Below are 12,568 nucleotides of genomic sequence, written 5' to 3'. Positions count from 1 at the left end.
TTTTAGGCTATTTTCTTGAAGTTAATAAAGGCCACGGGTATGTTTGGAGTGGATGGGGGTGTTGTTAACCGAAAACAAACAAACAGAAAAAAGACACCTATTCATTAAGGAAAATATTAAAATGTAAGCTTAAGGAAAATCACCATTGGCCACCATTAGTGCCATCAAATACAGATTTATTACTTTGCATATTTTAACATTATTTATTTCTGATTCCATTATTTCTTTTTCAGGAATACCCTAGAGCTATTACCTTAGATATGAAAAAGTAAAAATTAAGAGTTTAATTTTATTACTTACTGAATATGGACCAAAAAATGAAAATTATTTTAAAAATCTGATAGCAGTCAGCAAAACTGGCATATTTAATTTTTTATGTACTGAATTTTGTCAGAATTTGAAGATACTAAAACACTATTCTAAAATGCTTATTTGTTTTATGTCTAGTGGTTACATTTGCACTCTTATTTTTGATAAGATAAAGATAACTTATCTCTTGAGCCAACTCAAGTCAATCACATTTTGACATGGAAAATATAGATAGATGTCTGTCACCTTTCTATAGGTAGAGTATCCAGCTATTTAATCGTATTTCTCTTACCCCATGCAAAATTTTATTTTTTAAAGGTATGCTAATGATTTTGGTATATGTAGAATATTTGGAGACTGCCAGGTTTAGCTCTAAATCTAGACTTGAAAATTTTTGGTGTACATGCACATTCACTTGATACTTGTGTACTTAAGTACTTCTATATATAGTTTTAAATGGCTATCAACCTTTTAAAATGTGTTTATTATTAGTACTTAGAAGTTGTGAAACAAATTTTACAGTTTAGAGGTTTGTTACTAGATACTGAAACTGCATGATGAGTATCTGGTGTCTTAAGTAATTAGATAGGTCTGTTGTATTTATTTTCCTGTTGGATAGAATTACAGTTAATCATTTGTAGAAGAGTTTTAGATTACTTGCCATAAAATTTGTATGTGTCTTAGTTCTTGGTGGTTTAGGAGCAAAGGTGGCATTTAACTGGTCCTTTCCTTTTAATGTTGCTAAGATAGCTGAAAACTTAATGGTATTATTTCAAGTTCACATAAACCTAAATCAGTTAAGCATAATAACCTGTGTTTAAATTATTAGTCAATTAGTAGGAGGTTTTATTTGAAAGGGTAAAATAATTATCTAAATTTTTCCTTAAGTTGCCAAAATAAATTCAGTATTTTTTTCCTTAAAAAACTTATCTATGATCTCTGAAGACTGTAAGATATAAAAAGAATAGGTTTCAGTTTCCTAGAATCAAAAATTGAACATAAACGTCTCAGACAATTCACTGGACAAGAATAGTAAAGAATATATTTTAATATATAATATATGATCAAAGGTTGCTTGTGTAGTGCTACTGGAATATAGGGGCACCTGGCTGGTTCAGCAGATAGAGCATGCAACTGACTATTGATCTCGAAGTCATGAGTTCTAGCCCCAGGTTGGGGTTGAGATTACTACAAAAAAAAACCTACTAGAATATAATAATAGAAGAATAACATAGAAGAAACAGAATCCTTAAGAGGTGAGGTAATGTAGTGCTATGTGTCTAGAAGAGATACAGATAACAAGGTTGCTCTGTAGATCACTTTGAGAGAACTAAAGGAAGGAAATCATTGTAGGGGCATACTACAGACTAGCCAAAAGACAACTGAATTCACAGAGGTGGACCAGACTATTGGGAAATGTGATCTTCTAAAGAATGTTCTAAAATATACCAGCAGGACTTTCTGGTACATTTGTTGGTTTGTCTACTCCCAGGACAGAGAAAAAGGGTTATGAAAATGGCTCTTTGAAACTTCAGTTTAACTACAGAGGAAGAATCGGTCAATCACATGGAACAAATATGTGCCTCGGGGTGAAGTAGTCCTACCATCTTAATTCTTTTTTTTTTTTAATTTTTTTATTTCTGAGACAGAGAGCAAGTGAGCAGGGGAGAGTCAGAGAGAGAGAGAGACACACAGAATCCGAACCAGGCTCCAGGCTTTGAGCTAGCTGTCAGCACAGAGCCCGACATGGGGCTCAAACCCGCAAACCGTGAGATCATGACCTGAGCCGAGGTAGGACGCTTAACTGACTGAGCCACCCAGGCGCCCCCTACCATCTTAATTCTGACAAAGCAGATCAAAGAGTACACTAAACTACTATTAAGGAAATAAGTGTAATGTACTCAGAGGAAAATAGTATAGACCCATGACCTGAAACAAAAGCCAAAAGCTTAGAGGTCTTTACCATCTTTATCACAAGTAACAGATTACCCTTATTGCAATTGATTACAGTGAGAACATACTACCCCAAACAAGGAATTTTATCTAGAAATGTGCATCAAAACCATCTAGGGAATTTTACATAATACATATACGTAGGGTCTTAATCCCAGTAGTGACATATATTTTCAGAAGATTCCTTGAGTAATTCTAGTATGCAAGCCACTGATTTAAAAGGTGTCAATATACCTGACAGCTTTCAAGTTGCTGGATCCAAGGGCAATATAATAAGGCTTGTCTGCATTTTCTGCTCTGAAATCTTTAAGATAACAACTTTAACCCCCATCCCCACTAATTCTCAATAAGAACTTGATAGGTGAGGTTATTAATTGCTATTACTAAACCTTGAAGAATTACAAAGAAAATTAAGTTACTCGAAATCTATAAACTGGCAGCTGCCTTGTTTCAAAAGTAAGTAAATTCTGCAAATTATAAAACATATCAACTCTTGATAGGATTCTAAATTGAATTTATTAAATGGTTTGTTATGTGAACTGTTCATGGTTACCAGGAGTTAAGGGGACCGCTACAATCAAGGTTGTATATTTTTAATAAGATTCGGGACTAGTTGACTAGTTAATGCACCCAGACTAGTAATTCTCAAAATTATGCTTGATAACTCTGGTTTTGAGGCATATTCATAAGTTTTGTCATCAAATAAGCTTGGAAAGGATATCAAGTTGAATACACTTCATGGAGCTTTTAATATACTAGTTTGCAGAATGATTTAACAAGAGGAAAATATAGAACACAGCATGTTAGATAAGAAAAATTTGGCTGTATCCTTTTCTCTCCTGGACTGTTTCTCCAAACTTACTTTAAAAAATACTACCCATCATAAGACAGTTAACTATTTGGGGATTTTGTGAACTGAACTTTAAAACAAGATGTTTTTGAGACTTAGGTTGGTCTTTTATATTTTATTTTACTGATAGGTACATGATTTGGAAACTTGGAAATAGGTGACCACTGTCATGGGGAAATGAAGTTTCATGAGAAGCATTTTTCTAGAATCATTGCAATGAAAAAAAAATAATAATGCTAAGGGGCGCCTGGGTGGCTGAGTCGGTTAAGCCTCCGACTTTCGCTTAGGTCATGATCTCGCGGTTTGTGGGTTCGAGCCCCGCGTCGGGCTCTGTGCTGACTGCCTGCCAGCTCAGAGCCTGGAGCCTGTTTTGGAGTCTGTGACTCCCTCTCTCTCTGACCCTCCCCTGCTCACGCTGTCTCTCTCTCTCTCTCTCCTAGAAATAAATAAAACATTAAAAAAATTAAGAAAAAAAATAATAATGCTTGTATACACGTGGATTTTTCTAGAAAAAAAGTTGATGATACTAATCTTTTATAAGATTATCAAGCCCCTAAACTATATAAGTAGAAATTATATAAAAATATGAAAGTGAAGGGGACCCTTGGCTGGCTCAAGTTGGAGGAATGTGCAACTCTTGATCTTAGAGTCGTGAATTTGAGCCCCATGTTGGGTGTAGAGATTACTTAAATAAATGAACTTTAAAAAGATAGAAGTGAATTGGAAGATTATCTGGAGGCTTTTCCTTCTGTTTATATCTGAACCATTTAACGCCTCCGCTGACTTCCACTCCATCATTTACTTTAGAAATAAACTGCAGCAGACAAACTTTTTAGCTAGAAGCATTTTTTTCTTAAGAAATCTGTGTAAAAAAGTACTTTATTAATATATTTTCAGTATTCAAATAACTGGAAGTAAGTTGTTTAAGCCTGTTATAGAACTTATTACATTTATCCTAATTAGCTTTATACATACTGATAACAGGATTTGATCCAAAGCAAATTTGAAAAAAAATTGGTCTTTAAATATTGAATAAATGTTTTGAGTACCTAGTTTGTACTAGGTGTTGAGCATTTAAAACAAAGGAGCCAAACAGATACCATCTTCTCCCTCATGGAGCTTCCTTCCCGTGTAATGGAAAGACCTTCCATTAATCAGCCTCACAAATTAATAATTTCAAATAAGTACCATGCAGGAAAAGCATCAAGTATATTAAGACACTATAGCCTAGGGGCACCTGGGTGGCTCAGTTGGTTAAGTGTGCGACCCTTATTTTTGGCTCTGGTCTTGATCTCACAAACTGTGAGCCCTGCATTGGGTTCTGTGCTGACAGCACAGAGACTGCTTGGGATTCTCTCTCTCTCTCTCTCTCTCTCTGCCCTCTCCTCACTCTCTGTCTCTAAATAAATAAACTTCAAAAAATAATAATAACATCATCCATTTCAATTTAAAAAAAGAAAAGGATGCCATAGTCTAATCTGGGAGGTTAGGGAGGTCTTCCCTGAAGATGTAACATTTGAACTATTGGTAGACAAACTGAACAAAGTCTGAGAGGACAAGAGAAGACAAGCACTTCTAGGTTGTGGGAAGACTCTGAGGTAGAGAGATGTTATGTATGACTTGTTCTAAGTGATAATGGCCTCATTTATTATGCACCTACTATATACGGCAGACAGAGTTCTCAGCTCTTAGTATGGAATTCATTCTTCACGATCATATGAAGTACATACTATCATTACTCCTAATTTGCAGAGAAACAAACTGAGGTCCACATAAATAGTTTCCTCAGCAAGGCTGGGCTTGGGACACACCATTTTGCCCTAAAAGCTAGGTTAGCTTGGCTCAATAAAAGAAGATGAAAATAAATAAAATGTCCCTATTTTTTAGAGATGCAATGTGGCTAAATATTATGGAAATTGTTCACGGGGAGTTATTCAACTCTCTTATCTTTTAGTATGTTTAAACATTTTCATAATTTTAAAAATAAAGAAGGCCTCTGTAACTGAAGGTCAGAGTAAGGTAAAGGTAGGCTGGAACCTGATTGTGCAGTGCCTTGAAGCCATTTTCAAGATTTTGGTCACTATCCTGAAAAGCCAATGAATAACATGATCAACTATAAATGTTGACAAGATCACAATGGTTGTAATGATAATGTTAGTGGGGGCCAAGAATACGGGCAAGCCTGTGCTTATGTAATTAATTATGAATTACTGTAGCTGGAGTTTACTATAGCTAGGGTAAAGGACACACACAATTATGCTGGTGATCATAGACATGCTAAAATAATAAGACATAATTGAGAAATTTCACTTGAAATGTTTCTTTAGAATACACAAGAACAGTTTTAGAAACATGCAACAAGAACATGATTGTTCCAGTTGGGATGGCATTGGATGTTATCATGGAAACCAACTTGACAATAAACTATTTTAGAAATAATTAATTAGATTAAAAAAAACAGGATTGTTCGTTCCTTTTTCTTTATGAACAAATGATTATCAAAAATAATTAAATATAGGGGTGCCTGGCTGGCTCAGTTGGTAGAACATGCAACTCTTGATCTCAAGCCCCACATTGGGGGTAGAGCCCACTTTAAGAAAAAAAAATTTTTTAACTCTAAATTATGGGGCCCCTGGGTGGCTCAGTCGGTTAAGCGTCTGACTTCTGCTCAGGGCATGATCTCATGGTTCATAGGTTCAAGCCCCGCATCAGGTTCTATGCTGGAAGCTCAGAGCCTGAAGCCTGTTTCAGATTCTGTGTCTCCCTCTCTGTCTGCCCCTCCCCCGCTCATGTTCTATCTCTTTCTGTCTCAAAAATAAATAAAAATTATTTTTAAAAAATTAAAAACACCCTAAATGAAGTAATGTTTAAGGTGCAGGTTTGAAAAAGTACTTAAATATAAATACTATATACAACTGAAAAATGGACAAAAAATGAGTTGGCTTGAGACATTATTGACAGAAAATTTTATTTTTTTATTAAAAAATTGTTTTTCGGGGCGCCTGGGTGGCTTAGTTGGTTAAGCGTCCGACTTTCGCTCAGGTCATGATCTCGCGGTTCGTGGGTTCGAGCCCCGCGTCGGGCTCTGTGCTGACTGCCGGCTCGGAGCCTGGAGCCTGTTTCAGTCTGTGACTCCCTCTCTCTCTGACCCTCCCCTGCTCACGCTGTCTCTCTCTCTCTCCTAGAAATAAATAAAAATATTAAAAAAAAAATTGTTTTTCATGTTTGTTTATTTTTGAGAGAGAGAGCGAGCTAGAGACAGAGCACGAATGGGGGAGGAGCAGAGAGGGGGAGACAAAGAATCTGAAGCCGGCTACAGGCTCTGAGCTGTCAGCACAGAACTCACAAATAGTGAGATTATTACCTAAGCCAAAGTCGGACACTTAACTGATTTAGCCACACAAGGCTAAAATTGATTTTGAAATTATTTACAAAGCATGTGAAATTACCAAAGGGGAAAAAAAAAGATTAAAAACCTTTTATTTATTTATATTTATTTTGTTTTATTTATTTCTGAGAGAGAGAGACAGTGTGAGCAAGGGAGGGTTAGAGAGAGAGGGAGACACAGAATCCGAAGCAGTCTCCAGGTTCTTAGCTAGCTGTCAGCACAGGGCCCGACGTGGGGCTCGAACCCATGAACCATGAAATCATGACCTGAGCCAAAGTCGGAAGCTTAACCGACTGAGCCACCCAGGTGCTCCTAAAAACCTTTTAAACACCAAAGTGTTATATTTAAAAGTATGAAGATAATAGAAAGTATAAAATTAGCATAAAATATTAATATTCAATTGTCTTAAAACTAAAAATACTTTTATCAATGTAAAATTAAAACAATTTTACTAGGTAAATTGTTGCCTGTAATTTCCAAACACACTTAATAGGGAAATTGCTCAAAGCACCTGTAACATAGCTATGCTTTTTTTTTTTTTTTAATCACTTGCTCTCTTCAATTCTAGTCTCTTCTGTCTCAGCTAATTTGGGTTTAAGGTAGACACCTGATCTCAAGGAAAGTTAGTTTGTAGTGATATGACCTACCAGATGGAAAATAAAAAGTCAGTCAGATCTGGTCATTGGGAATTTATATTCAAAGTAAGGAACGCATTTACAAAATGGAATTAGCAGAGGGGCGCCTGGGTGGCTTAGTCGGTTGAGCGTCCGACTTTCGCTTAGGTCATGATCTCGCGGTTCGTGGGTTCGAGCCCCGCGTCGGGCTCTGTGCTGACTGCCAGCTCAGAGCCTGGAGCCTGTTTCAGTCTGTGGCTCCCTCTCTCTCTGACCCTCCCCTGCTCACGCTGTCTCTCTCTCTCTCCTGGAAGTAAATAAAACATTAAAAAAAAAAAATTAAAAAAAAAATGGAATTAGCAGAGAGGACACTGTGTTAAAATAAAATGATAACTTACCTTATTTCTAAGATGGAATTAAAAGAAAATATTTTACCTCCAAATTAAAGCTACATTTATCAAGTAAGGGGCAAGTTTGCATCAGAATCACCTGAAAGGCTTGATAAAAGACCTATTACTGGGCCCCATCCCGTTTCTGATTCAGGATAGTTTTCAGTCAGGCCTATAAGTTTGCATTTCCAAGTTCCTGTCAAGACCATGCTTTTGAGAAACAATGTTTCTCAAAGAAAAACAAATGATGTATTTCTTCTTGGTAGCATTTTCAGTCAGGCATGTGAAACCCTCTTGATGTAGGGAAGTCTGAGGAAGCTCCAAGCATCAAAGCATCTTGGAGTCAATGAGATACTGTGTGAAATTACTTGATCATATCTACTCCATAATATTATTTGTAATTACAATTAAGTGTGAATAACTGAGGCATATGATCACACCACATAGCTCTGCTCTAATTTAGTCTGGATCTATCTTTCCTTTTTAACCTATTTTAACAACTTTGTAGGCATTCATATTTCTCCCCATATTCATATAATCTCTACATATAGTAATATATTTATAAAGATGTACTGTTTCCTTATAAAAACTGGGATAATAATACAAACATTTTTCAGTATCTTTTGTGTCAGCAGCATCTTGTGAAAATCTATCCAAGCTACCTAATATAATCAAAATCAAAGTCAGTTCTATAATGGACCATTATTTATTTGTCTATCCACTTCCTCTATCAGTCCTGAGAGGCTTGGTTAATGCCATAGTAATGATTCCAAAATCTTGCTCGCTTACCCTCCCAAAAAAGTTTTTGCTTTGGTTATGCCACATGCCCAGATGAGGAAGGCAGACTTCTGTTCATCAGTTACTCAGCTACTCAGACTTATGAAGCTTTAGATTGGTACAAGTTTCAGTGGCACTACAGATGGGAACTAGAACCTGGTGAGTAGCACATTGACTCAAAGCTTCTACCCAGAAGTGGCACATCACACTCACACTGCACTGCCAAAGCTAGTTAGATGACACTCGTAATTTCAATAAGAACAAAGTTCACTCCTACCATATTTCCAGAGTGAGACATATTTTTTAGCAGCTGAAGTGACTACCACACTACTAAATGGGCATTCGCTTTAGTTTCTAGTTTTCTGCAACTATGAGCATGTAATATATTTTCCTGTTTTTAATTTCTTTATACACTGGTATTTTTATTTCTTTGGAATACATTCCTAGGGATTGCTGGATCAAAGATAATATGTATTTTTAATTTCTATAGTTATTATTAGCTTGTTTTCCAAAGAGATGTAAGAATTTACATTTCCCCCAGCAATTTACTAAAATACAGTTTTGTTCTGCATCCTCAACAGTAATAGGTATCATAGATCTCTTTAATTTTGCAAAGTTGTGCATATAGAGCTGTTTTTGTTATTACTTTAATTTGCATTTCCCACATCTCATTTAAATCTGAGCTTTTTTTCTTTTGTAATGGCTGTGCCTATCATTTGTCCATTTTTCCTTTAGAGAAGTAGTGATCTTTTTTTCTTTATTAATACCTAAACCTTTTGCATATTACATTGTCATCTATGTTATACATGTATCTTTTCATAATCTATTGTGTTTGAAGACTTTGTGGTATATTTTTCATACCAAATTTTTATTTTATGTATTTTCTGAGTTTTTGATCTTGAGTAACAAACTTCTTGACTCATGACAGTACATAGACACATATTTCTCTCAAGACTTTTTTTTAAATTAAAATAATAAAACCGTAGAATTTATTTCTGTAAAATGCAAAAGACACACGTTATAAGGACACTTGGGTGGCTCAGTTGGCTAAGTATCTGACTTCGGCTCTGGTCGTAATTTCACTATTCGTGAGTTTGAGCCCTGCCTTGGGCTCTGTGCTGCCAGCTCAGAGCCTGGAGCCTGCTTTGGATTCTTCTGTCTGTCTGTCTCTCTCTCAAAAATAAATAAAACATTAAAAAATATTTTTTAAATGCTCCTTAAATCTACTACTTATCATCCACAGTTTGAATGACACTAAGGTTTTAGTCTTATATGCTCCAAAGACTTAAATGCACAAGTAAAATGTTATCCAACGACAATTTGGATATATTTATTACACTTGTATAAATTATGAAAATTACTTTTTGTGGGCACCTAGATGGCTTAGTCAGAAGAGCACAGGATTCTTGATCTTAGGGTCATGAATTTGAGCCCCAAGCTGGTTATAGAGATTACTTAAATAAATAAATAAACTTTTAAAAAATCTATGTTTTAATTCCTAATTTTTTGGTTTAAAAATATATCACATTATTAGATGATAATATTGAACTTTGGAAACTTTGGATGGTATATGTTGAGGCAGATTGTTTTCTAATTCTGTTTATGTAATTATTATTATGTAACTAATACACTTATCTACATTTGTTTCTAAATATCCAAAAGGAAAATTACAATTTTTCAGTTTTATTTAAGTAATCTCTACACCCAACATGGGGTTCGAACTCGCAACCCTGAGATCAAGAGTCATGTGCTCTTCCAACTGAACCAGACATCTGCAAAATTACAATTAAAAAAATTTTTTTAAATGTTTATTCATTTTTGAGAGAGACACACACACAGAGTGTGAGCGGGAAGTGGGTCAGATAGATAGGGAGACACAGAATAGGAAGCAGGCTCCAGGCTCTGAGCTGTCAGCACAGAGCTCGATGTGGGGCTCGAACCCACGAACCGCGAGATCATGACCTAAGCAAAAGTCGGATGCTTAACCGACTAAGCCACCCAGGCGCCCCAACCTTAGATATTTTTATTAAAATGCTTGAATTAACTTAGCCTGGTTATCGTCACATTATTAAAGTATAGGCAAATATAATATTTAACCTTAGGAATATATATTATTTCTTTGGAAAGACACAAGCTTTCTCATAGCAATTTTTTAAAGTAAACTTTACCCCCAACAAGGGGCTTGAACTCATGACCCCAAGATCAAGAATCGCATGCTCCACCACCTAAGCTATCCAAGTGCCTCATCTCACACCAAATTTTTTAAAAAGGATTTTTCTATTCAAGAATCATGTCATTCATGACTTTTCTAGGAGAAAGTAACGAAAAATTCAGAAATCTAAAAAATTACTTAATTTTTAAAATATAAGCTATTTGAAGTATATCATACTTCAGAAAAATTATACAGTTCATGAATGAATGTACAGCCAAGTAAACCCACCCTTGTAATCACCACCCAGGTAAAAAATAGAACATTACTAGTACATTACTAGTATCTCAGAAGCCTGCCACATGCCTCTTCTTAATCTTCTCAAAATACATCGTTTTGAATAATTATTAAATATGATAGATCATTTAGATTATTAGATTATTGTTCAGGTAACATTCATTACCTTCACATTCATGATAAGACTATTCATCCTGGCCCACCGATGCTGGGCTTGGTCATCTGACTTTCTCTGGCCAACAGATGTGAGCAGAAGTAGCGGTGTGCCAATTCTGAGCCTACACTTTAAAAGACACAGTATGTTTTCTGACCTCTGACACAGGAGAGTATATACCCCAGGTAGCCACTGGGCCTTCATCTTGAACCCCAGAATGAGACACTAGAACAGAGCTAAATTTGTCAGCAGCCTGAATTAGTACTGTTCCAGGAGACTTTCTACACTACACTTGCCCAGAAGAAAAATGAATTCTTTTTGTTAAATGCCATTAAGATTTGGTTGGCTACATAGCAAAGGCTGACTAATATAATAATCATCTGGTAAATTTCAATAAAGCCAATGTGAATGAACACAAGTTATTACTCTGTGAATTCATTTAATGATTTGTTCTCTTCAAACTTATGTTTATTATTAACTGTAGGATAATATTTAACTATGACATATTAAGACACTTCCTGGTCAGTGATTACTTGATACTTCCTTGATCTATTTCAAGAAACTGCTATTTTTAAGGCAAGAAAACAGCCAGTACCAATCTTTTCATCTATTTAACAAGCCGTTTTTTCAGAAGACTATTGTGTATCACTGATTTGTTTAAATAGTACGCTCCACACCAAAGTTTTGCTGTTTTTGAATATTACATACATAGTTAATTCTATATTATATAGTATCAAGTTTGCATATTTCATTCATAACCTTTAGAGAAGATATAATTTATTTTCATTTTTATATTTTTATAAGATAGCAACATCACAGAATGTTAAACACATATGAAACTGATGGATAACTAGTGAAAATAAAAATAAATATTGAGAAAATGCACTTTTTAGAAAAATGAGATAAAATGTATATACAAATTCTTTATACTGAAAAAAAATTGGATCACTAGTAGAATAGTGATTTAAATTTAAATTCTATGTTCCTATGGAGAATTGGGCAAAGCCCTTCTTTCTTTCTTTCTTTTTTTAAAAGTTTTTAATGTTTATTTATTTTTGAGACAGAGAGAGACAGAGCACGAGCTGGGGAGGGGCAGAGAGAGAAAGGGAGACATAGAATCTTAAACAGGCTCCAGGCTCTGAGCTGTCAGCACAGAGCCCGACGAGGGGCTCCAACCCACGGACTGCGAGATCATGACCTGAGCTGAAGTCGGACGCCTAACAAACAAAGCCACCCAGGCGCCCCAAAGCCCTTCTTTCTTATGCCCAAGTTCTGAAATGTCCTAAGAAACTCATTTCTTTTTCTTTTTTTTAACAAATAGTTGGTTTCCATATAACACCCAGTGCTCATCCCCACAATTGCCCCTCCCCGTGCCCATTCCCCCCCACCCACATCCATCAGTCCTCAGTTTTTGTTAGCATTCAAGAGTCTCTCATGGTTTGCCTCTCTCCCTTTCCCCCACCATTTCCCCCCTTCTTCTCCCCCATTGTCCTCCGTTAAGTTCCTCCTAATCCTCCTATACGTGCAAACATATGATATTTGTCCTTCTCTGCCTGACTTACTTCGCTCAACGTAACACCCTCAAGGTCCATCCATGTTGCTACACATGGCCAGATGTCATTGTTTCTCATTGCCATGTGGTATTCCATGGTATAGATAAACCACATCTTCTTGATCCATTCGTCCGT

Source organism: Hyaena hyaena, unplaced genomic scaffold (genome assembly GCF_003009895.1).
Source record: "Hyaena hyaena isolate Hyena2069 unplaced genomic scaffold, ASM300989v1 scaffold_270, whole genome shotgun sequence".
In the NCBI taxonomy this organism is placed as follows: domain Eukaryota; kingdom Metazoa; phylum Chordata; class Mammalia; order Carnivora; family Hyaenidae; genus Hyaena; species Hyaena hyaena.
This window is presented reverse-complemented; position numbering follows the sequence as displayed.